This window comes from Antechinus flavipes, chromosome 2 (assembly GCF_016432865.1).
Source record: "Antechinus flavipes isolate AdamAnt ecotype Samford, QLD, Australia chromosome 2, AdamAnt_v2, whole genome shotgun sequence".
Taxonomy (NCBI): Eukaryota; Metazoa; Chordata; class Mammalia; order Dasyuromorphia; family Dasyuridae; genus Antechinus; species Antechinus flavipes.
This window is the reverse complement of record NC_067399.1, coordinates 643159150-643185399: the sequence shown is the minus strand read 5'-3', so window position 1 is coordinate 643185399 and position 26250 is coordinate 643159150. Positions and strand designations below refer to the sequence as shown.

Sequence of the window (26250 nt, the reverse complement as noted above, 5' to 3'; positions counted from 1 at the left end):
ATGGACAGTTATCTAAGGCCAGTGAGACCTTTAAGATAAGCTGCACTTTCCACTCCCGAGTCATTCTCTGTTCCCACTGGCACATCTTATTCTTTGCCTCTCTATTCTCAGAAAGGAAATGAGATGACAATTGACCAAAGGTCACAGGCTCAAATCTCTTAGTCAAAGGCTGAATAAGATGACCTGATAACTTGGAGCCTGAATATTTCACATCTTTCAATTAGTCCCAACCACACATGCTGCATCACCATCACAATCATCACACTGATGGAGTGTAGTCAGTTTTACAAATTGCTCTGCAGGGATTATTTGATCCTTATAACAATCCTGTGAGACAAATTATTATTATTCTCATTTGGCAGAAGAAAAAATTAAGGCTGAAAAAAATGCTAAATGACTTGCCCATGAACAGACAGCTAATCTAAATGTCTAAGTCAACATTTGAACTCCGGTCTGCCTGGCTCCAAGATCAATGTGCCAATGAGCATCCATGTGTGCACACACATCACAAACAAAACATTTTGTATATTCTAATCACTTTAACTGTTGATAAATTAATCCAGCTCACATACACTGACAGAATTAGATTTTTAATATAATATAGAGAATCTGCGCAGATTAGCCCCTCAAAAATTCAATTCCCATCACATGGACTTTTTAAGCTGGCATTCAAGACTCTATCCATTTTGGTAATAAAATAAATCTACTTACATTGAAGGGGTGTGTTGTATGTATGTGTTTTATGCCTCATAAAAGTGCACCAGTAGGAAAAAGGTATTAAAAAGTGGAGTCTTTTGTTTTAGGGAAAAGTTGTGAGTCATCCAAAGAACTCTGCTGCTACTTCCCAAAAGAAATCCAGGCAATTTTCCTTATCATGAGCTTAAACTACTCTACATATTCAATATTTACCCAAATTATGCCCAAGTTACTTATACTGCTGGTGGAGTGGTTCAGCTAACTAGAGCCATCCATAGCATCTATTCTGCAGAGCTCAATTTGTCTTGAACTGTCTAGGGGACTGAGAGTTTACCTAACCAGTGAACTAGGCCAGGCTCAGAGACTATCTATTAAAGAGACTGCAAATGAAACTCTCCTGGCTCAGAACAGCTCTCTACTATCCAGAAGTTTCCAAACTTTCTAGTATCAGGACCCTTGCACACTCTTAAAAATCAGTGAAATCCACTCTACCATAAAAAGAAAAAAAAGCTTTTTTTATGTAGTTAATATCTACCAATATTTATTGTATGTAAAATTAAACATCTAAGTTTTATAATGAAAGTAGTTTTGACCTCACAGATCTCCTGAAAGAATCTCAAGTGTTTGATGTCATACCTTTCAAAGGTTAAGTATTGTATAATTTCACCATGTGCACGAGAGACATCTTGTTGGAGAGTCTTTAAGGCAGCATTTTGCTCTGCCAAGTAAAACGTTTTTATACAGTCTACAAAAAATAATTGCAGCAGGATCTTGAATTCTCTGTATCTTTTGAGTTGGTATATTAAGGTTGTATGACTGCATGTTGCAAAACACCATGATCTCTGAAGTTCTAAAGATAAGTCTAACCTAGAGAGCAATAGAAAAGTACGAAGTGGGTGTAAACAGAATGCCACCCATTAGAAACACAGGCTAATCAAGGACCATTACAATACAAGATATTATACAAATGTATGAACCCAAAAGGACAAAGGTAAAGATAACACAGCAAAAATGAAGGATGATGCCATAGTCAGGCTGTGGGCTTGCACAGTATCCTTGCAATGACAAGAGAAAACAAGGGAAATGCCCAACACTTGGGTGGATAATAAGGGCAAAATGAGAGAAGGGGTAAATAAGAATTGCACAGGGTAGGCAGGTATGGATGGTTTGTGATCTGAATCACTGGAAGCAATATTTCCATCAAGGAGTTTATACATCCATCCATTTAAACATCTGAGCTACACAAACGATGCAGAAAGTTCATGGAACTGTAAATCTTTACAATTTTAGAATGCTACAGTATAAGTGGGAAATACTGATTAAGACTGTACCAAGGTGTAGAAGGTGAGAACAAAAACCACCCTTTGTCCCACAAAAAAGGGCCCATTTTTGTTTGTTGTGTTTTTTTTTTTTTTTTGCAGAGGCAATTGAGATTAAGTGACTTGCGCAGGGTCACACAGTTAGGGCATGTTAAGTGTCTAAGGCCAGATTTGAACTTAGGCCCTCTTGATTTCGAGGCTGGTGCTCTATCCATTGTACTACCTAGATGTCCCAGAAGGCCTGTTTTAATTGAAATTTCTGTGGCTGAACAGAATAAAAGCAACAAAATACATTCCTTTCTTCTTTACAAAAGTGTAGGACTGTGAATGTACAATGTTATAGACTTTTTCTCTACATAGGTTAGATTTACTGAACTGCTTTTTCTTCTTTATTATAAAGGATAAGTCTCTGAAAGAGGGAAGAAAGTGATGAAAAACAAATGAGTTTAAAAATGTATTTTTAAAAATGTAAAATATCAACATTGAATGGAAAATGCTAGCTGCAGAGAGCGAGCTATGGAGAGTGAATGCAAATTGAAGTCATTCTATTTTCACCTTTTTCTTCCTTTTGTTTTGTTTTGTTTCTTTCCTTTCTTGTGGTTTTTTCCCTTATGTTCTGATTTTTCTTCCCCAACATTATACATATGGAAATGTTAAAAATGAATGTACATGTATATCATAAAAAAAAATTTTAAATAGCAAAAAATTGTGCTTATCAAACCTGCACATTTAATACTGTTCAATCTTCAAAGATGAATCAAAATTTTTATAACTAAATGGAGGAGAGTTAAAAGAGAGAGGTAAAATCTGAAAATAATTTCATGGCAGCTCAAGATTGCCATCTTCTCCCACTAAGTCTCTTTCAACTAGACCAGGCATAGAGTAGGGATCAAGCAAGCATTTTAATAAGCACTTACTAGGACAGTCAAAACCTTATGCTGAACACCAGGGTCACAAGGACAAAAATAAAATTAATGTTTTTAAAGCACTTTTAAGATTTGAAAACACTTTATCCAATTTTATTCTTATAACCCTGTGAGATAGGTGCTATTATCCCTATCCTCTAGATCAGTGTTTCCCAAAGTGTGGCACGCATACCCCCAGGGGTACGGAAGAGTTTGGAGGGGTGGGAGGGGTGATAAGCATGGCACTGGAGTTTGGTGGGGATATGCACTACACTGTGCTTAGCTGCACCTAATTCTACGTTCTCATGAGTCAAGTCAAGACAATCTGTGAGGTGTGAAATGGTGCAGTTTTACAGAGTGAATATATTGCACTACGTTACAGAGTGGCTTCTCCAGGCACCTGTGTACTCTTAGCTTTTGTGCGATTTTTCTTATAGGAAAGGTTTGTTATGTGCTTTAGTAAGTCCCACTGATTTTGATTATTTTTATATAGAAGGATGAAATTGTTTGTATTGAGATAACAGATTGTCATAATTTGGTTCCCTGGTTATTAATTTTAATCTGAGATGCGGCACCACATCCAATAATCTGTTCCTTTTAATCGACTTAATGTCTACAAATGCTGAAAAAACAAATTCACATAAATATGAAGTTGGAAAAGGCAAGATGTATTTCAGAACTTTTTCTGTTAAAACAGGATACACATGTTGCATTTGTAACCTGAATGATATTAAAGGACACTCCTTATGTTTATTTTTCAAGAATCCATCAAAAGCCAATTCCAACAATTGCTCTTCCACATGCGACAAACCTTCTGGCATGAATTTATATTTTATTATGAATAATTTTATTTTTTGTTTATTATTATTTTGTGTATGTACCAAAAAAAGAAAAAAAATCTATTTTTATTGTTATTAAAATACATCCTTTTTTTTTTGATGAAGGGTACTCAGTGTTATGAAAATTATAGAAGGGGTACACAAATGTCAAAAGTTTGGGAAACAATGCTCTAGATGAAAAAAACTGAATCTTTATTAGACCTGATTTTTAAATACAAGTCATTGCTCAATTGTTAAAAGGCCAAAGGATAGGAAGAGACAATTTTCAAATGAAGAAATTAAAGTCATTTCTAGTCATCTGAAAAAATGCTCTAAATCACTACTGATTAGAGAAATGCAAATTAAGACAACTCTAAAGTACCACTTGATAACTCTGATTGGCTAAGATGACAGGAATAGATAAATGTTGGAGGGGATGTGGGAAAACTGGGAAACTAATGCACTGTTAGTGATACTGTGAACTGATCCAAACATTCTGGAGAATAATTTGGAACTATGCCCAAAGGACTATAAAAGTGCAATATTCTTTGATGCAGCAGTGTTAACTATTAGCTCTGTAACCCAGAGAGATCATAAAAGAAGGAAAAGGATCCACATGTACAAAAATTTTTTGCAGCCCTTTTTGTAGTGGCAAGGAATTGGAAACTTGAGGGAATGCCCATCAAATGGGGAATGGTTGAATAAGTTGTAGTATATGAATGTAATGGAATATTTTTGTTCTATAAAAAACAATGAGCAGGCTGATTTCAAAAAAGCCTGATGAGTGAAATAAGCAGAACCAGGAGAATATTGTACACAGTAACACAAGATTATGTGATGATCAACTATGACAGACTCAGCTTTTCTTAGCAATTGGATGAACCAGGGCAATTCAATAGACTTGGGAAGGAAAATCATACAAAGAAAGAACTATGGAGCGTGAATGTGGATCAACGCACAATATTCTCACCTTTTGGGGGAATTTTATTTCAATTGCTTTTTTTTGTTATTTTTTTTCCCCTTTTGGTCTCATTTTTCTTACACAACATGACAAATATGAAAATATGCTCAGAAGGTCTACATATGCTTAATATACATTAAACTGCTTGCTGTGTTGGGGTGGGAGATTGGAAAGAAAAGGAGAAAAAATCTGGAACACTAAATTTTACAGAAATGAATGTTAAATATATGATCTTCACTGGTGAATGAATGTAGTAAGCAAGTAAATATGGTTTATCCTTAATTAAAAAACAAAATAAATCTTTTCTAAACCCTGCTAATATGATACAAGACTCAAGCTCAAAAGCAACATGGGCCACAGATATTTTAAATATTGCCTTCATGGCCTAAGAGAAACTAAGAACTTCTCAGGTTAAAGGAGAAACAATACATATAAAACCACAAGTAGTTGTTTAGTTTTCTTAGTATTTTTCAGGCTGCTTGAGATGACACATTAAATAAATCTACAAGTTTTCTTCAATCACTACAAGCCCCTACATTTTCTATACATTGAGCTCACATTAGCTTCATATCCCAGAGGCTCAGTTAAAAATAGATGACCAGTTACAGAGGTCACACCCAAAAGGGTCAGGTTCAAAACTAGAGGCAAATAAATATCCCTTTAAGCATCATCAAATCTTCTTTAGTTTCTTTCACTAGCTAAATCCAGGAATGTTCATCACCAGGTCTGGCCAGCAGAATTTTTTTAGCCACAGCAACACATCAAAAAGTGTATTAAGTTCAAAATCATAAAAAAGATATCCACATCTTTGAAATGACGAATCCCTTTAGACACTTTTATTTTGTTCAAATGGATATGAAGCAATTGTACTAGATCATTCTAACTCTTAATTCCTATGATCAATGAGCTTGAGAATACTAGAAATTATTTCCTCCAACTCCTCTTTGAGATCTAGACCACTGACACACTTCTCTGAACATGCTGCCAATGAATGACAGGTTTTGGATGAGAACTCAGGTCTTCTGACACCTGGTTTGGTTATCTTTCACATTTATTTATGAGAGCAAGTTGACAAAGATGCTGGCCCAATATGACACACCTGAATACAGAGCTGGGTCTAGGCAGAGCAGACCATCATTATGCTCTTCAGATGCATGGTTTGTGAAGGAATAAAATGAGGAAAATGTCTGTTGTTTTTTAATGTCATAAAATTTCACTGTATGTGCACTACATTGCAATACAACTATTTCATGATTTTGCTGACATGTGTATATGTACATATTTTCTTTCTTAGTAGAAGATAACATATCTTAAGTACAGAAACCATTTTATTTTTGTCTTGGTATGCAGAGCAGCAAACACAAGTGTCTGGTACATAGAAGGTGTTCAATAAAGCTTGCTAACCAACCAATCAAGTTACAGGTATTACAGTGAATGATTCAGAGCCTACTCTAGACAATAGTCCATTTAGGATACAAGTTTTAGGTAGGAAGAAGCAAGATACACAAAGAGCATATTGAAGTTCTGTCTGATTACAAGAGACCAAAAGGAATAACATCTATATACCAAGCATTTTTTACAAATATTCTCTCATTTGATCCTCACAATAACCTTGCTATTGTTCTCTCCATTTTATAGTTAAGGAAACTGAAGAAAGCAAAGGTTAAATGAGTTGGCCAGAGTCATGTAGCTAGTGAGTGTTTAATTTGGAGAGTTGGAGTTGAATTGAGGTCTTCTGACTCCAAGAAGGCAGTTCCAGAATGATTCTTCATCTTCATCATCAGCAAGATGGGACTTTTCCACATAGAAAACTTATTTTCTCTAAGAAATAGGTGCAGCCTTCTGGAAGGCCACAAATTATATGTTCTCTCCACTATGTCAGAACAAATATTTGAGAGTATTTTACTTGCCTTTAAAATACTTTCAAAGAACAAATTATTTGTTCGGATCTAAACTTTCTGAAGACTGTTCTTCAGAAATCTTGGATAAATACTTTTTATCTTGAGACTTATCTCAGCTGACTGAGCTTCTGGGAAATATATATTTTCCTTTTAAAAACAAGCAAAAACAACAAATACCAGAAAGAATGAGGGTGATCTTTGCTATAAGAGCAAGTTTATTTATTTGTGTTTTGGGAAGGGGGTAGAATTGCTAGTTTCATTCCTAGCACAGATAATTAAAAATAAAACCAAAAACTCTCAAAAGAATTCTAACAATTTAGCTTCAAAGACACTTGCTTGGCTAATAATGACATTCTAATAAAGATGTCAGATGAGTAAGTAGTGTCAAAACCAGAAGTGGCTTTCTGCTGTGCCACATTATATAGCATGCGCCTCTACAAAACTAACAAAAATAAGAAGCATACAGATGATTCAGCCTTCTATTATCTTATCATATTCCCTATTCCTTCTAGTCTAAATAAATTCCCGATTTAGGGAAAGAGGAAGAGAATAAACATTTATTTATTTAGCACCTTTTATGGGCCAGGCACTGTGCTAAGCATTTTTACAAGTATTATCTCAGGAGCCTGAGAAGTAGATACAGTTATCAACCTCCTTTGACAACTGAGGAAACTAAGGTATAGGGATTAAATGATTTGCCCAAGATCAAAAAGCCAGGACTAGTCTAAGGCCAATTTTGAAGTCAGTGCTTCCTGATTCCAGGCCTGGTGCTCTGATTTAGGAACAAGTGGTATGGGAAGAAAGGAAATGAAGCCAGGAGGAGAAAAAGTGGTAGAACTGAGGATATCACCGTTTTCCATTTTTCTACATCACAACAAATTTAGCAAAGGTACTTTCTACTGTAAAGTAAGTATTTTTTTCTCTTTCATTCAAAAATTGTCCTTTTCTTCTAATCCTCATTTTATAATGTTAGGAAACCAAGTACCAGAAAGGCTGAGAAGACCAAGGTTATCCAGCTGGTTCACAGCAATCACAACACTTCCTTTGGTTCCATAGGCAGGGGCTTGGCTAAAGTCCCTATTAAGTTCCCAAGACATATGACTCCCATATAATCCCCTATCATTCTCTAAACTAAGGATGTTTAACCTTTTTCCAAATACTGCCTGGGGCACCTACATTTCTGGTGTTCTTCCCTACCTCCTCCCACTTATGCCCTTTTCTTTTGCTGGCCTTCCTTTCTGGGCTGTTGATATTCCTTCATAGTTTTTACTCGTTTTTCTTTTAATCTTATCAAAATAGGTGGGCCCAGGAAGGTGTCCTCCCTGGCCCTCAGAAAACTATTAACCCAAGTCTCTCTTCACTTCTATAAATTCTCTATGAACCAGGAGAGTCTATCAGGCTGCACTGTGAGAAACAATATTCCAGGTATGTCTCAAAGATAATCCTTCCAAGTTCTCCTAACCAACACTTCCCTTTACTTACTTGGTAAGCTAACTTACAAGTGTGGCTAACACTTAAGTCAAATTAAAGACTATACAAAAATAGTCTTAAGATCAATACAAACTAGAACTGAATTTGTCTCAGCAGAAGGCAACTAAACAAACCCAATCAGATGCACACATTTAAAGTTCCAGTTGTTGGATTGGCAAAAATAGCTGAACTAAAGGGTAGGGTCCTCAATTTAGACCCAGAGCTCACATCAGGAACTATCCAGTCTAATATTTTTACAGATCAGTAAAGTGAGGCCAAGAGAAGTTAAGGGACTTCAGCAAGGTTACACAAAATAGTAAGCACCCAGTTTGGGATCAGAACCCAGGTTTTATGCCTGGCCCCATTGATTTGGGGTCACTGTTTCAGATAAAGTTCTTTTGTTTCAATTATTGAGGAAAATATATTTGAAAATGTATGAGCTGGCCTTCTTGTCTCAGTGAATGTAATTACAATAATCTCTTCTTACTGAAACTTTTGTAGGGAATCAATCCGCTTACTTCTGAACTATTTACTTGTGTTCTGCAGGACTGCAGATGGTCTGAATCTACACTGATTCCAAACATGTCTGGAACTGGATCTTCTTTTTGAGGAGGTCAATTTGTTTTTTCTTGTCATTCACTTCTTACTCCTAAAGGAGAAACAGAACATTTTAAATCCTGTATATGAATTCTGGTTGATTAAGGTTTCACAATTATGTAGCACTCAGTTTTTTGTCTTCCTTTTACTGGAATTTTCCCCAGCCAAAATCCCAACTTCTACAGGAAGCCCTCTTAATTTTAGTGCCTGTCAACTGGCCCATTTCCTCTGAATTCAGCTTGTTTGTACATAACTGTTTGCACAAAGTCTCTCCCATTAAGACTGTGGGTCCACTGAGAGCAGAGACAATCTCTTACCTTTCTTTTTATCCAGTACCTGGAACATTAGCAGGTGTTGGAAAAATGTTTGTTGACTGACTGACCTTTCAAACTAGGTCCTACCACCATCTCCAGCTTAGGGACACCTTTGGCATCCCTCTACAGCAGGGCTTCTACTTACTAGTCTTCAACTCCTCAAGAAAAATAGCTGTGATTATTTTGGAATATCCTAAAGTTCAAAATAACATAAAAACCCAATAAACCTAGGATCCTGTCTTGAACAAAATGACCCACAATAAATGATAGAAAAGACATTTTTCAGTTCTATGTTAATAAAGAAAAGACTATGAAAAAATATGTAACGAACGCTCTTTTTTAAAGACTAATATGCAGAAAAACACCACAACTTTTCATTAGACTGAAAAGTATCACGAAAATCCAAAATCTAGATAAATTTGGGTTGTCTGCCCAAGCTGTATCCTACTTATCTGCATAGAGGATCCATGGAAGGCAGTCATTTAACATCCTTAAAATACAGGAGAGTAGGTAGATCTGGAGCTAGAAGGGACTCTGAAGCTTAGAGTCCCACAGCAAATCTTCAGCAGGATTTGAATACAGCTTTTCCTAACAAAATCTAATGCTTCACTCCTCAGAGTTTAGGAGAATGTGAGGTCAACAGAACTTTTCCCTTTTCTTGTTTAGCTTTTCTTCTCGAATGAATGGCAGCAATTCAGTAGCACTTTATAAATTAAAAAAAAAATTATCTTAGTTCAAATTTAGTGCCTTTAAAAAAAGTTCTCAACTATACAAATCTCAAATCTACTTATTGGTACATTTCAAATCAGTCTTGTCACCACATCCCCCCCTTCTCTGTATTTTTACTAGGATCCTCAATGAATGTAAAATCAAAGGAATATGAAAGGAAAGGACAGTATCCTTCCCTTATTCCATTTAAGATCTTATTCAGGAACTCCCTCCCTCACTACCTTTAGTGACCTCTTCAGGGAAATGGTAAGTAATTCTTCACCAAAACAACAACAAAAACATTTCAATTCAACAAGCATTTACTAAGAGCACCTTCAAGTTAACAAACATTGTACTAGAGGTGAGGAATCACTATATTCTACAGGACAACAGGAAAAGTCTCTTAGAGGAGATGATACTTGAATTGAGACTGCAATGGCGCTGGGCAAAGAAGCCAGTGTGACTTGACTGAATTTTTACAAGAGGAAGGACAGGGCTTATCAAAGCTTTAAGAGAAGTGAAACACCAAAACAGATGTGATCAATGGACAGTTGGAGGTGGTACAGTTTTCCAGAGGGAGATGGGGGTGTATATATAGACAGAAAAATCTTCTACAGAAACCACAGTTGAATCCAAGGGAGCTAACAAGAGTCCCTAAAGAAAGTATATAGAGAATATGACAGAACAGAGCCTTGGGGTAGACGCGCACATAAGGGGTTGACATGCTGCACAGGAAACCGAGAAGGACCGGTCAGACAAGTGAGCAGGTTAAAGAATTAGGAAGAAGCAGTGTCATGAAAACCCAGGAAGGACAGAATGTGATCAAATGTGGAATGCTACAGAAAGATCAAGAATGACAATAATGGCAAAGGCCATTGGACAAAATGGAGATGATGGGAGAGAAAGTACCGGGGACACCTATCTTAAAGCTTCTGTTCTTTGGTTCACTTAGAATATCAATATCCTTGCACCATTTTATAGGATCCTAGGGGTCATCTTTTCTTTTGATTATGTTCCTTTTGTGGATATACTGCATATACTTTGTTCCTCTTGCATGAACTATGTGTGACCACTTCCTCTGAAACAAATTTACTATGACAAAGGCAGAGAAGAATTATGCAGGAGTCTAAATCTACACAAAGATTGGACTCCTTCTACTAAAGCAAGTTAGCAACTTCTATACCACAAACTGTAATCTAAGATGTGCCTCAAGACCCAGGAGATTAAAGCACTAAGGCACCATGACTCAGTCTAAAGGAGATGCCTAGAGAACAGAGAGCTGTGACTATGCCAAGATCATCTTGTGTTCAAAGCAACTTTGTGTCCACTAAGCCATGCTGCTCCTCCACCTGTCACTTTCATAGGGGCACTGGAGCTAAGGACATTCCAGCACATAATGCTGAGTTGGAAGACACATATTTCAATCCGTCATTTTACAGATGGGAAAACTGAGGCCAAGATAAATTGTTTTGGTTTTTTAAAATACCTTTATTGATCCCTTTTATTACTGACAAGCAGTTTTCACCTCATCCCTCCAGACTGAAGCCTCTCTCTTAAGACAAAGAAAAGCAATAAAACAAAACAGCCTGATACCAAGAACATGCCCAAGAATGTTCATGTTATCTTTAATATCCTTTTTCCTCTCTGCTGTGAGAAAAGAGCTGTCCTAACTAACTCAAGGTCACAGAAGTCATTCCAGGTTTTCAGTGCTGGGCCAGCCTTCCTTCCACTAAAATACGCTTTACATTCCTCAGTTAAACAAGCAAAACTATCATGTCATCTGTGACCTTTTCACTACTTATACATGAAAATTCTCTCAATCAGTCAAATTCTTTTTCATAATCTCTACCATCACTCCCCCTTTCTAAAACCCACTAAATCCCTGTCATTGTCACTGCCCTGGTTCTAGCCCTTGTTACCTCATGCCTGAGCTCCTGTAGAAACCTTTTAAGTGGTCCTATGGTGGCTAGATAGATTGTACGGGGCCTTGGTAAAGTTATAAACTTGCTGAGGATTTCACAATCTGCCAGGATATTGCCCCTCCCCTTTTTAATATCTGAAGAAAAAGAAGAGGAGGAGAGCTTTCAGAATAGCTTAACCTTAAGAGAAATGGCTCCAATAAATATAGTGAATCTCAGAAAAGTAACTTATGGCTGAAAAAAAATAAAAACCATAAAACATGGTTAATTGTAAACCACTGTCCACATATTTATTTTATTCCATTTAAGAAAGATTATCTCTGTGTTTGCTATGAGGAAAAATAATGCTAATATTAGGAATCCAGTTATCCATAACCATTTTTTGCAGTGACTATCAAAGTTTTGTATCAGAATGAAAGGGTCCACTAAAATAAACAAAAATGCACAAATGTTTGTCCCACTCCTTCAATACTATTAATAATCCATATTATATGTATATATTCCTTCTGATGACCAAAAACTCCACATTTTAACAGTTTGTTCTTGAGTTTCTGAGACCAAAACCATTATTCACAGACATAAATTATATTACTGAACCTATTCTCAAAACCTCTGCAGCTTGGTAAGAGCTGCCAAAATTTATGCTCTGTTGATAAAGCCTTTAAAACCCAGAGTTACCCCATACTATGAAGAGACACTGGACAACTTCAAAGAAAGCTCCTTCATTTGCTATATTTTTAAAGATTATAGAATGAATTACAAACCACTGTGATAGAGACAATAAAGTCTCTGAGAAAGGAGAAAGGTGAAAAATAAACGTGTCATAACACTAAAAAAGCTCCATAAAGGAAAATTTAAACTTATTCTCTTAATTTAGTTATGCACTTTTCAGAAGAAATTAATTCTGGTAAGACCTGCATCAAATTCTAGGCAGAGGACAGCACATGGACACACATATCAGTTTACCCCATGCTCACCTGTTACTGTTGGGCTTGTCACATTTTCCCAAAGGTGTATTTCAGAAGCTTAGACTTGATACAGTTCTTGAGCTCTTTTGTAACAGATAGTGTAAAGTGACCCTGAGTCGCCACCAAAAACAAAGCGCACACCAAATCTTCCCCATTCTGGTGCCAAGGAGCTCTGAAATAAATATACCTACTCCTAAAATATAAATGCCAACCAGCTCATTCTCTGACTGGTGATGAATTCTTTAGTAATGTTATAGTCTGATGTTCTTGTGACAACAAAAAAGATCACTATAAATTATGCAGTCTTCTTTCTTCATAAACATCACAATTTTTACTTTTTTAAGTTAAGAGATCCAAGGACTTGATTCCCTACATCTATTCCCCAGTTCCAGGACTGAATTTTCCTTATCTATGAGTCACTAGTCAGTAAGTTAAACATTACCTATTAGCTGAGATTCTACAAGGACACTTCCAGATGCATTCCCCAATATGTATGTGGTGACCTAGCAAAGAGATAGACACTACATTTGCCAGTTATAGGAAGTTTCTTGACTTAATTATTGCTTGGAATAGTCACTCTGTCACTAACAGAGACTTATTCCTTCCTAACTGTTATTTGGAGACTAAAAACTAAATTATTTCTGAGAAATGGGCATTCTGTGACTTTCAAGAGATTAAGAGCTTGGGCTAAAAGATCACTGCAGACAGTGACTGCAGCCATGAAATTATAAAATGCTTATTCCTTAGAAGGTAAGTTAAGACAATTTTGGACAGTATACTAAGAAACTTTACCTTGCTAACAAAAGTCTGTATAGTCAAAGCTATAGTTTTCCCTGTGGCAATGTATGGCAGTGAAAATGGTTTATTAGAAAAGCTGAGGACCATGGGAACAACACTTTTGAACTGCAGTACTGAGAAAGACTTTTGAGAGTCCCTTGGATAGCAAGGAGACCAAATTAGTCAATATTTAAAAGAAATTATCTCAGACTGTTCACTGGAAGATCGAATATTAAAGCTGAAGCTTAAATATTTTTGCCACAGAATGAGAACACAGGATTCATTAGAAAAGATATCGGAAAAAAGCTGAAGGCAAAAGGAAAAGGGGAGAGCAGAGGATGAGATGAATAGTGTCATTGAAGCAATAACTAAGAGGCTTAACAGACTTCAGGAGAATAGAAGAACATGGCATCATGCTATGTATGTTCCATATGGTCATAAAGCATCAGACATGACAAGAGACTAAGAAATAAAAAAAAAAGTTATGGATGCTTACCACCATATATTTAAAAAGTAAGCCAGCTGAAAGGAAGTATAGATATACTTAGAAGACAATAAATATAAACATTTCAGTTCAACAATTTTTAATGAGACGTTATGCCTTGAAAATACACTCTTACTTCTCTACTGCTTGTCAAGAGATATCTAAATTGAAATAGATGGTTTTAAAAATCCCAAATGTTTATGGACAGTGAAGATAAAAGAACAGAAAACTGACTACTTAAGAAAAAATATTCAAAATTAAAAATATATATATAGGTAAGGCAGATTCAAAGAAAAATTAGGTTAAAAATTCTAAGGTGAAATCCAAAAAATTCAAGCAAAACAATAAGGAACATGACTATATTTTGAAGGAAAATACAAATATCAAATATTTAACTTCAGCATATTTAAAACAATTTGTTCTCTAGGTTAATGTTTTATAGCAACTGAGGAATTGGCAGAAACCTCAAATACTCAATGTTTAGGGAAAGGTAATGGTGTCCAGTCCAGATCTGTGGTTGCAATGGTGAAAAGGAACTCCCTTTAAGAAATTATAGACTTAGATAGCTGCCTCGGGTACTTTTATTAAGTGATTTGCCCAGACTTTATGAAAACAGTTCAAGTCAGAATCAGAAAGTGAGCCCAGATCTTAAGGATTCTAAGCCTGGATCTTTATCCAGTCTCATTTATGCCTCTCATCCTTTGGATTATATAACTCCCAAACCCACTTCCCCAATCAGATTTAGTTAATAATTTTATCTAAATTATTTGAAGTAAGAAAACTTACTATTCAATTCCATTGTAAATTAACAAATGCTAGCAAGTATATTCTGAAAACTGCTCCAGGATCACTTCATATTGCTCCTTAGAGTGAGCTCTAACCTAAGAAACTGATCTCTTAATTGTGTTTAGAATAATGTGTTATATCAGATTGTTTGCTGTCTTGAGGAAGGAGAAGGTGAGGAAAGGAGAAAAAATTGGGAATTTAAAATCTTACAAAAATGAATGCTGAAAGTATTCTTTACTGTAATTGAAAAAATAAAATACTATTGAGAAAAAATAAATTGCAAAGAAAAAAAGAATAATTTGTCATGGCTGTAAAATATAGTATCTTCACATGGAGATTTGAATGTTGACGAAGAATCTTTACATTTTTATTACTTTATGTAATGGGGTAGAACTAAAAAATTCCTTTTGAGAAGTCAATTCCTATCAAAAATTAAATACATTATTATGCCCTTACAAAATGCCAGGCTCTAGATGCTAAGCATTGAAGATACAATGCAAAATCATTTTGTGCCTTCAAGGAGCTTACATTCAATAAGGGAGACAATGTGTAAATAGCTAGATTAATACAGAATAGAGAAGGCTGCCTTAGAGGGGAAAGCTCCAGCAACTGCAGAGAGCCAGAAAAGTCTCTGGCCTGGAGGTGGCAATCTTTGAGTTGTTGTTTTGTCCTATGAAGTTCTCCCAGAAACTAGGCTTACAATAGGATGGTCCAGGGAATCTCAGGACCCAGGATCATGAGACTGCAACAAAGGTTGGGGGAGGAGGAGGAGCACAGAAGAGGTGGCTATAAGCAATCCTCCTGCCTCTCTCCAGAGGCGCTTTAGTGGTCCAAATCCCAGGAAGCTTATCTTAAGAGGTAGAAATAACATTGTGGCAGCTTCCTCTCTCAGAGCAAGCCTGAAGTTTATAAATATTTACAATAAAGGGTGAAAGGACTCAATCCATCAGATAAAACAATAAAACTAACTGGATTACTCAAAAAGAGATAGAAGTACTAAGGCCCAATTCCTCATCCCCAGAAGAGATGTATATTTTGGCTACTTGTATCCCAAAGGCTTAAATTCAACACAGTAACCTAAGAGAGGTCAGGAACAAAAAAAGGATATTGATCAATTGACAGCAAATATTGAAGTGTCTACTATGTGACTAAACAGTATATGCTCGTGTGCAAAGGACATATTTACATATATATATCTCCAAACCCATCCAAACCAGACTCAGTGTAACCCTGAAAGTAATAGGAGTCAGAAGGGACCAACAATGGTTTCAAGCAGAAGTGGCATTTGAGCTGAGTTCTGAAGGAAATCAGGGACTTCCAGATACATAAGTATAAGAGAAGAATGTTTTCTGGGAATAGCCAGTGCAAAGGCAGTTCTGTTGGGCAGCAGTGCATAATAAAGATTGACCAGGAATGGGTGTGAAATGCTTTAAATGCCAATTTATATTTAAAGCTAAAGTAAGAAGAAGCGACTATAATTTATACAGTAAGTAAAGACCTTTGAATAAGAACATTTTTTAAAAAAGAAAAGGAAAAAAAGGTGGTACCCTTGACTCTATGACTAAAATTAAATTAGATTCAGAAAATGGGAAGATATAGGGATATTAGTAGTGAAAATTATTCATTCAGTAGAAAAGGCTCCAAACCAAAAGCTAATCCTGTTGACATCCCTCAAAAACCAAAATTTCCTAAAGCAGTATTCTTTTGTCATAAAGACTAAACAATGAAATTGCTGACTTAGTGGTACCTAGTTAATACTAACCTATTTTTCCCCAGTGAGTTTGAGAGGTAGCTAATATAATGCAGAGAACAATGGCCAAGAAAAAGAAAACGTGAGCTCTAGTCTTTTATCATTTACTAAATGTGCAACCTCAGACAATTCATGTAGCCTTAATTTCTTTATATGTAGAATAAATTTGATAGCTAAGTCTCACATTGTTCATCCTCAAATCAAATGAAAATGACAATGCATATAAAAGGGTTTTATTACTTCACTTGTGGTCAAAGTGTCTGAGCTTCAATTTAAACACTCTAGTCTTCTTGTTTAACAACAACAACAACAAAAAATCTTCACAGGTGTATTTGATAAGTTTTACCTTAAACCAATTATCTTAAAAATAACTTATGTCCTGTAGGTAGCTTGTTTGGACATATTTGATAACTTATTGTCTCTTCCATTAGACTGTGAACTCCTTAAGGGCAGAGATGGTCTTTTACATCTTTTTTGTATTTCCAGGACTTAGCACAGTATCTGGCACATAGGAGGCACTTAATGTTTTACTGTTAAGTCACGTTTCACTTGTGTCCAATTAAAATTTTCCTTTTCAAATTTTCCTACATTTGGTGTAAATCCTCCCTTGTCCTATTTATTTCCTAATTTGTGGTATATTAATCATCATCTGTATTGTGTTATGCCAGTAGAATGTAAATTCCTTATGTTTAATTTGTATCTTTATATCTTCAATGCCTTGTACCAATGCAAGCACTTTAATGCTTATTGGATCACATATATTGCACTAAGGTCATGCTATAAAAGATCATGTTATAGTGATATCTATCACAGTACAATTTCTATGAAAAAAATCATAATTTTTTTGTAGTAGAATTTACTTGTGTATATAAAGTACAACTTCAGTCTGCAAAGCTGATATCCATATTGTCTCCATAACTTTACTCTTTCTGTTTCTAAGCTTTAAGCCTGGTGGATTAGAATGCTGGGTTTGTTATGAAATTGTTTTGCAAATTTGAAAACATTATAATGAAAACATAATAATAAAAAGTGAATAATCATTAATGTGAGTCTAGTAGCATTTACTTACATTCCAGGCCTTAGAATTATTGAGTTATAAGATACTTTAGAAATCATCTATTTCAACTCCTCCATATTAGAAGAAAAAAACTGAATCCCATGTTCATGTAAACAATTCATAGCAAAGCTTGGAGAATTAAGATCTCCTAAAAGTGGTGTCACCTCTATATTATATCAGGCTACCTTTACAAATTTCTCACTACTAACTTCTGCAGCACTAACTGCTATCCAAAGAAAACTGTGCAAAAGGAAGATTTTCCCCAAAATAATTCTAGACATAACTTATTACAAGTCTATGACATCCATCACTTACTTATATCAAGAGGCAGCCTAGCATAGTGGACAGAGTGCTAATCTTAAAATTTACTAAGCTTACTAAGACCTCATCCTCCCTGGTTAGTTCTTTAACCATGGTCAAGACTAAGGTCTCTAACTGATTCTTCAGTTACAAACTGGTACTGATACTACTTATAGTACCAACTTACAGGGCTATTGTCGTTAAATAGTAATGGATATAAACCATTTGCAAACCTTAAAGCACTATATAAATATCAACACTTATTTCTATCTCCACCTAAGATAAATGTCTAGGATCTTGGAAATGTTTATTGTAGGGAAGTTGAAAGAAACTCAGGAGAGTGGGATAGGAGGGAGGGGGAGAGGCAGGCGGGTAAGTGATCTAATTAGTTTTCAATTACCTCCAAGATAAAGATAAAATCTTGTTTGGCTTTTATATCTTAATATAAGAATAATCTTAATATTTTTGTCTTCTTGTAACTCCTCTTCCTTATAGTTTGCAATTCAGCAACACTGGCCTCTTTGTAGTTCTTTCCCCAACACTCCACTTCTTGAGTAGAAGGTTCACTAGATGTCTCCAGTCCCAGAATGCTTTCCTTCATTTCTTGACTCCTGGTTTCCCTGGCTTCCCTCAAGTCTTAGTCCTTCTGAAAGAGGTTTTTCCTGTCAAATTTAATATTAGTGCTTCCCTCTGTCAATTATCTCCCATTTATTCTTTGTGCATCTCACTTGTACAACATGGCTTGTATGTTATCTCTTTAATTAGACCATAAGCCCCTGCCTTTCTTTGTATCTCCCATTTAGTATAATGCATAACAGGTACTTAGCAAATGCTAGTTAACTGACTAAATGTTGAAAACCAAAAAAAGTTGTAGTGTATGTCAGTTCTCTTTTCCACCCCCATAGTTTTCATTTTCACAGTGAACTAGCAACTGAGAAAACTCTTGTCAACAGCATACCAGTAAGCCTTTGAAATGGAGAAAGCTTTTGCTATATCAGAAAATGCAGTGTAATCAGAATAAAGTGCTGCTACTCTGATCTTGTCCTTCCTCCTACTTTTGCTGTAACAGGGTTCTGACCATAACAAAATGTATGTCTTTGAAATAACTTAAAGGAAGACTTAAAAAACAAACAAACAAAAACCACCACAGGTAACAAAAAGTCAAAGATATGAAACTGAGTATGCATGCAACTGGATAACCATTTGTCTGTAATACTGAATAAAAGATTTTGGACAAGGTATGGATTGGATTTTATGATCATTGAGGCCACTTCCAGTTCAGACTATGAAATACAAAGTAGTAGCACATGTTCTCAAATTTATAACATATCAGCATACAAAAAAAGGAAATTGTATTAAATAGTTTTTAAAATAACCAAAAACCTCCAGACATACAAACTATAGAGACTAATGGAGCTTAACTATTTTAGAATTTTAATTTCTGATCAAATACATTGCCAGAGATTAAAGGCATGGTACAAATCTTCACTGAATTGCTTCATCTGTATGGGTCTAAATTTTTTCATCTATAAAAAGGGTTGGACCATTATGACCTCTACAATTCCTTCCAGGTGTCAATCTATGATCCTATGAGATCATAGAGGCCAACAATGTTCAAGTATGTAGAACTATTCTTATTTTAGTACCAGTTTTATTAAAAACTTCTGAGACTCAAACATTTTTGTCATTTCAGCCATTGCTCCTTGCCATAGTTCTTCCATCTTAGGAGACTGACTAATTCCCTTATTTCATTTATAGTGTTATCTTAAATGTATTAATAGATTTTGACCTCAGTAATATCTTTTCCATAAAATTAACTCCCTTGGCTTTATCTCATAGCTTATGCTCCCATAAACATAAAATTTCTTATTATTTCCATTCTACATATTTCCAAACAATAAAAAAATGATGCTTAACAGCAAAAGTTTCTTTCTGACAGAGATAAATAGTAATGGTACCATAATTCTGACATGTAATCATCATAGGTTTTCTTTAATAAGGCAGTGTATCTTAAAAATACTGAAATACTTTGGAGTATTGACAGATGACATCAATGTAAGCACGGATGGACAAGCCAAGGAGTACAAACTGGCCCCACTTTATCTGAGGGGAGGAAAAAAAAAAACAGTTAAGTTTGAAGCAAAGAGAAGCATTTGATGCCAATCTCACTGTTCCCCTCTTAAAAAAACAAAACAAACAAAAAATATCCACTATTTATATTCTGACATACAAGTAATTTTGTTTTTAATATCTTAGAAAGAAAACTATCTGGCCCTGAAATTCTCTCACAACCCTTTTTTATATTACCCAGCACCCCAGAGTTTTGCAGAGCACTACAAAATATATCAGGTATAGGCCAATGAATGTCTTATTACAAGCTTTCTAAAATCCATCCCCCTCTTTGGACTTAATACCTTTCAAGTAATAATTTGTTTTGTTTGTATTAGCTACGACTAATTTTAAGACATAATTCCAACGTATTCCTTTAGACAGCCTTTTCCCAATCCATAAACAGAAAAGCATCTCCAAAACACCTATATGAAGTGACACCAAACAAGTTTAACAGAATCAGAAATCCTTACACAATAGAATTATAGGCTCTCAAGAGTTAAAAGGGATTTCAGAAGCTATCTACATCTACTCTTTACCTAAATACTAAGAATCCTTTCCATAATACATATTACATCATCTAAGTAAGATTTTGCCTGAAGACCTCTAGTTAGGGAGAAGCACACTATCACTAAAAGTAGCCTGTTCTAATTTTGGATAATCCCAATTATCAGAAAGTCTTCTCCTCTGTAAAGACTAACTTTGCCTCTTTGCAACTTCTTTTTCATTGCTCTAATCATGCCTTCTGTAATCAAGCATGAGAAATTTTTTCCCAGTCTTATATAATAGACATTTTAAATACAAATGGCTTTGTAAAAATGTTAAAAACAAAAGATTCCAGAATTTCAGAGCAATTTAGAAGGGTATACAAAGTAAACATTTGTTAATGTTTTAATTTACTTCCATTATTAAGGGTTTGATGTAAAATATAATTTCTGATTATATGTATAAGTTTATTTCATTTTTTGTTTCTGATTATATAAAATAACAAGAAAAAATAGATGCTAGGGAAACTATGTTCATAGCAAGACTCTGCTACCTATTTAGCCATGTGACTTCAGATATTTAACTACCTCTGAGTTTCATTTTTCTCATTTGTAAAATGAGTTTAAAAAAAAATATATATATATGTTTTAAATGCTCCAAAGTATTAAGAGAAATTCTATTAAAATTACTGCTTCACTTCATATCCAAAACCTTGAAAGATGACTGAAAAAGTTAAATAGTTTCAGAGGGTTTTGGAAAATCAAGCATATATACAATATTAGTGAAGCTGTAAAATGATCCAATCAGAGGGGTAAGGGGGAGGGACTGGAATTAAATGAGAAAAGACAAATTGCTCATGCCCATGAATATCATTACTGAGTTTATACCTCGAGGAGAAAAAAGAATGGAATGTCCTGTACATAAGTTCTGAGCATAACTTTTTTGTAGTAGCAAAAAGAAACAAAAACCACCTGCAAACAAATTAATTGCCAATAGATTGGAGAAATGTTTGAACAAACTGTAAAACATAAATATGACAAAATATTACTGTACAATTAAAAAAAATGAAGAATTGAGAGAAACATGGGGAAACTTGTAAGATTTGATATAGTACCAGAAAAAAATTTATGAGTGTAATGATGAAAACCAAAAAGACAAAGTCAGCAGAAATCAGATGAACTACTAAGTGGCTCAATGAAGAATACCAAGCCTGGAATCAGGAAGACATGAGTTCAAATCTGTCCAACTTCAAGGCTGTATGACTGTGGGCAAGTATTTGCTTCATTTTTTTCAACTGTGGTGGGGTTAGCAATAACACTCACCTCCGGAGAGATGCTGTGAGGATCAAATGAGATGTTTGTAAAGTGTTTTACACAGTGCCTGGCAGAAAAGCAGGCTCTTAATAACATTGTTATTATTAAATGCAGTAACTAATCATTGTTTTCACAAGTCTGATAATGAAATATGCTTCACTCCCTTCAATAGAAGGATAGGAGACAATTGGTTGATGAGCCGCTGCACAGGAGAATTCTGGGTGTGAGGGAAGAAAATTTATTGGAAAGAAACTGGTATTAAAAAAAGAAAGCATCCTTGAAGCACTAATAATAAATAAATGAGGTTAGGCTAGATAAATGATAAATCAATGAAGTTGGACTAGATCTCTAACACTTCCACTACTTCATCTACATTCGTCCACATTCATTTTTTTTCCTCCTCTAAAAAACATTTAAAAACATAATAGTTTCTATTGCTTCAAGCTCTTAATTCTAAAACACAACTGAATCTTCAAGAATGGTTCCACTTCTTCTTCTTTTAACATCCTGGTTAAAGATGTCACAAGTATTTTTTAGACTAGTATCTGGAATTGTGCACTCAATAGATAACAGCATTCTCCATCCTACACTCAACCAGGAAGTAATTGGATAAAGCAAATGTAGGAAAATACATTTAAAAACCAAACTTCAAGTATAAACATAAAAACAAATTTAAAGTCATTTTCCAGAGATTGATTCCACTTATTATAATCAACATAGTTTCTAATTAATCTTTTTGGGGGTCCAGACTGGTAATTTTATCAGCATAGAAACATCACTGAGTTGTTCTGCAAATTATATTATTAGAGAAGGTTGTAGACTCCAAGGCACTAAGAGGTTGTAACTGGCCACAGCATTACACAGAATGAGGCTCTCACACATCTCTCTCTCCACTAAGTTCTGACAATGCCTCTTTACTTTTAAAGGAATAAAACCTCCAAATTGGTATTTAAATAAAAGCTAAGATAAGATACAGAAAACAAAAAATAAATTTTCTGATGTACACTGATAATGATACCCCATAAAAGTGATATTGCCATGTGCTTTGGAAAACTGACAGATATCATATTATATAATCCCTATCTTCAAGGGCTTACTCAATTACATCTTTAATAGAAACCTCTTTGGCACCCAAACATACACAAAAAAGAAACTTAAGCTCTAAACTTCATAAAAATATCCATTTATGTAGTTATAATTAGTCAAGAGTACTTTTTCACCTTTAAAACTAAAATCTTTATGTTTTTTTTAATCCCACTAGGCTGTATTTTGACTTCTAGAAGAATTATAGTTTGATAATTCTATTGAGTTTTTTTTTTAATAAGAGTCCACCTTGAAAAGAACAGTGAGTAATGCACAATTTTTAGGTCTTAGTTGCAACACATGTAGAGTTGGATTAATTCCTAACATTAAAAAATTCTACAGTGAGGATGATGAGGGCATCAATGTTCTGCTTCAAGGAGTATATTGATGAAAGAAGCAATGTGGGCTTATTAAGAACTAGTATAAAGAGGTTTACAAAAGCATTCTTATGTTCTTCATATAATAGAGAATTACTGAGACTTAAAAATAAAGAACACATGATTGGGAGGAAAAGGTAAAGGGAAGTAACACAACCCCACTTCAAAGTTTAAAAGCAAAAATTACAATATAATATTGGTACCAGTATAACCTTAATTAAACAGTCATTTTTCACTTGATACAGATTACATGCGAAAAACCTCTACCCATCATTTTCATTTTCTAATAATTAACCCCATACATTAAACTGTGTCTTTAAGATGCTCCATTGTGGCATGAAATTAACCTTGAGTTTCTAAAGGTCATATGGAAGCAGAGCAAAAACCTGGCTAATTCAAACAAGATGAAAGTTTTGAAAACAGACCTTGAGTCAGAGGACCAGCCTAGCTAAATTCAAAGTGGTTCATTACACTTTCAAAGACCATCTATTCAACCGGAGAAAGGATATGATCTTCATCTTTACAATGAGTAACCATACTGATGAAATAAGAGCTTTTAAATGTTTTTTGAAGTTATTTTTTTTATTCAGAGGAGGCAGTTTTTCTACCAAGTTTAATTCAAAAGACCTATATATCAAATATATTGTGCTCTCTTGAAACAAGAATTCTAATGACTTCTTAAAAGCAAGACTACACTTCAAAAATCTATTTTTAATACTTCCAAAGGTAGGGCTTGTCATCTCCTTCTCCCCCCAAGATTAACAACAGAAATTTTTGACATTTTCTAAATCCTTCTCTAAAGAGAAATGTAGAACTGCAGATTATAGCATTGATCTTAAGAGTCTATAAAGTCCTCTCATTTCAAAGATATTGATACTAAAGCCCAGGGAGGTTCAGAGATGCTTACATAGCTAATTAATATCCAAGAAGAAACTAAAGCATTAAGTCTCCTGATTCCCAACCTCCAGATTATTTGTACTATGCTGTCTTCCAGGACTTTATTTAAGCGGGGAGAACAAAAAAAAAAAAAAAAGGAAGGAATTTGTGGCTTATTATATACAAATGCACATTCTTAGGATCTTCTTAATGCACTTTATTTGCAAAGGACACATTTGACTTTAAAAACATTTTCAAAATAGATGATATGTAATAAAGTATAAAATATAATGTCTAAAGCTCCACCAAAGACAGAATTAAGTTTTAGCATTAACTTCATTACTTTCCAGTTCAAAAATCCTAAATAGTTCCTCATTGCCTACCTACTGAATACTAAGCTTCTACCGTGGAAATGCCCTTGGCAGCATGGCTCCAATTTATTGTCAGAACATTTTTACAGGCTACACTTCTACTAACCTACCTTCTTTAACATTCCTCAAACCTGGCTTGTTATCTAGGCATTGCACATGTCCTTCCTGGTGTCTGAAACAGGCTCAACTTATTAACTTATAATTCTTTTCCTTCCTTCAAAGCTCAGCACAGGTACTACTTTGTCTGACTTCCCAAGTAAAAGGTATCTGTCTTCAAATCTCTTATGTCATAGCTGACCCTACCTTTGCAAGTAATCATATTTTAATCTGTACTATAGTTATCTGCACATGTGTCCATTCCCTCCTGCCAGACCAGAGATGATAAAATTTTTGAAGGCTTTGTAGTCCCAATATATGGCTCATTACCTTCGTTTAGTGACTGAGTCAGCAATTAATGTATTTATTGACCTAAATATGGCTTAAACCCATTTTACAATTCTATGCTCAACTAAACTGATATTTTTCCAGTTATTTCTGTATGGAAGAAACAAATCCTGGAGAAGAAAAATCTATGCAGACTTAACTGAGACTCAGAGTTTGTCTTGTAGCTAGTGTTTAAGTTGAAATTAGAACTCCAGTTTCCTGACTAGCAATCATTAAAAAGATTCTGTAAAATATCTCATCAAATTTAGGAAATAAATTAACACTGATGAGAAAAAAGCAAAACAGGAAACTGTACAATGTTCACATCTGCAAAAATACATATGAAAACAATAATTCCTATTGATGAGGGAAATCAAATTCTGAAAGCTACAGCAACAAAGTGCCATGTAATATGCTGGTATCCCTTTAAACAATTTCTTTCCTTTGAGAGGTCAAACATATCCTCTAACAGGGTTCCTCGTATTTTTTATGTCAAGGACATGGTCCCTCTAAAAAGGGTTGTGTCCCTGACACCCCTGAAACTTATTATAGACGGGCCCCTTTGCTGAATCACATTTGTAAATGCACAAAAATACACAGGCTTACAAAGGAAGCCAATTATACTGAAATGGTTATCATGGACCTCAGATTAAGAACATTCCTTTACATCTTTATTGCACCATGAATTTCCTCACAGATTAAGCAAAAGTTAACTGCCAAAGCAGGTGCAATGATCATACATTGGTAGAATCCAAATTAAGACTTTAAGTACAGGACTAAGAAATGTACCTATATATCACAGGCCATTATTGACTAAGGCCTAACCAAATTAAAATGTAATTAGGAAATAGTTAACAAAATAAATAAAAATACAACACAACACAGATAATGTCAATATGAGGTTTTTTGAGTCAATCTGCAGTCCAAAGGGATATGTTTTTATTTAAATTTAATACCAGAAGAAGTGCACACAATTATTTGATTACTTGCTGTCTGAGGGAGGGATGAGTGAAAGGGAAGGAGAACAAAATTTGGAACACAAGATTTTGCAAAGGTGAATGTTGAAAATTATCTAGGCATATATTTTTAAAATAAAAAGCAAAAAAATAATAATAATAATAATAATGCCACTGGTAGAATACTGAAAAGTTAGGTGATTTGCTGGTGGTCAGTCACTGTGAGTTGCTTTGAAACTAATTTGGATATCAGGTCCCAGGTATTCTAGATAGCTTGTCAGTTAAGTATGTATAATATAGTAGACACTATGCTGAAAATTACAAACACAAAGAAACATACCATACTGACTTCTAAGTATGTCAAAAACCCTTTACTCAAAGACGCATCATTTACTTCTATCTTAATTAAATACGTAAGTATAAATGTAGAAATATTTGTCTGTATCTATCTATATATACACACACAAGTTTGTTACATATATATATTCCCAAACAGACTTATTCATAGCCAGTTTTCATTCAACTA

At 34.7% G+C, this 26250-nt stretch overlaps 1 protein-coding gene across 1 annotated transcript in view; it reads right to left on the bottom strand.

The window, feature by feature from the left end:
• Positions 1-26250, bottom strand: part of NPTN (neuroplastin) — a 67782-nt gene that overhangs the window by 34779 nt on the left and 6753 nt on the right. The window lies entirely within an intron of this gene.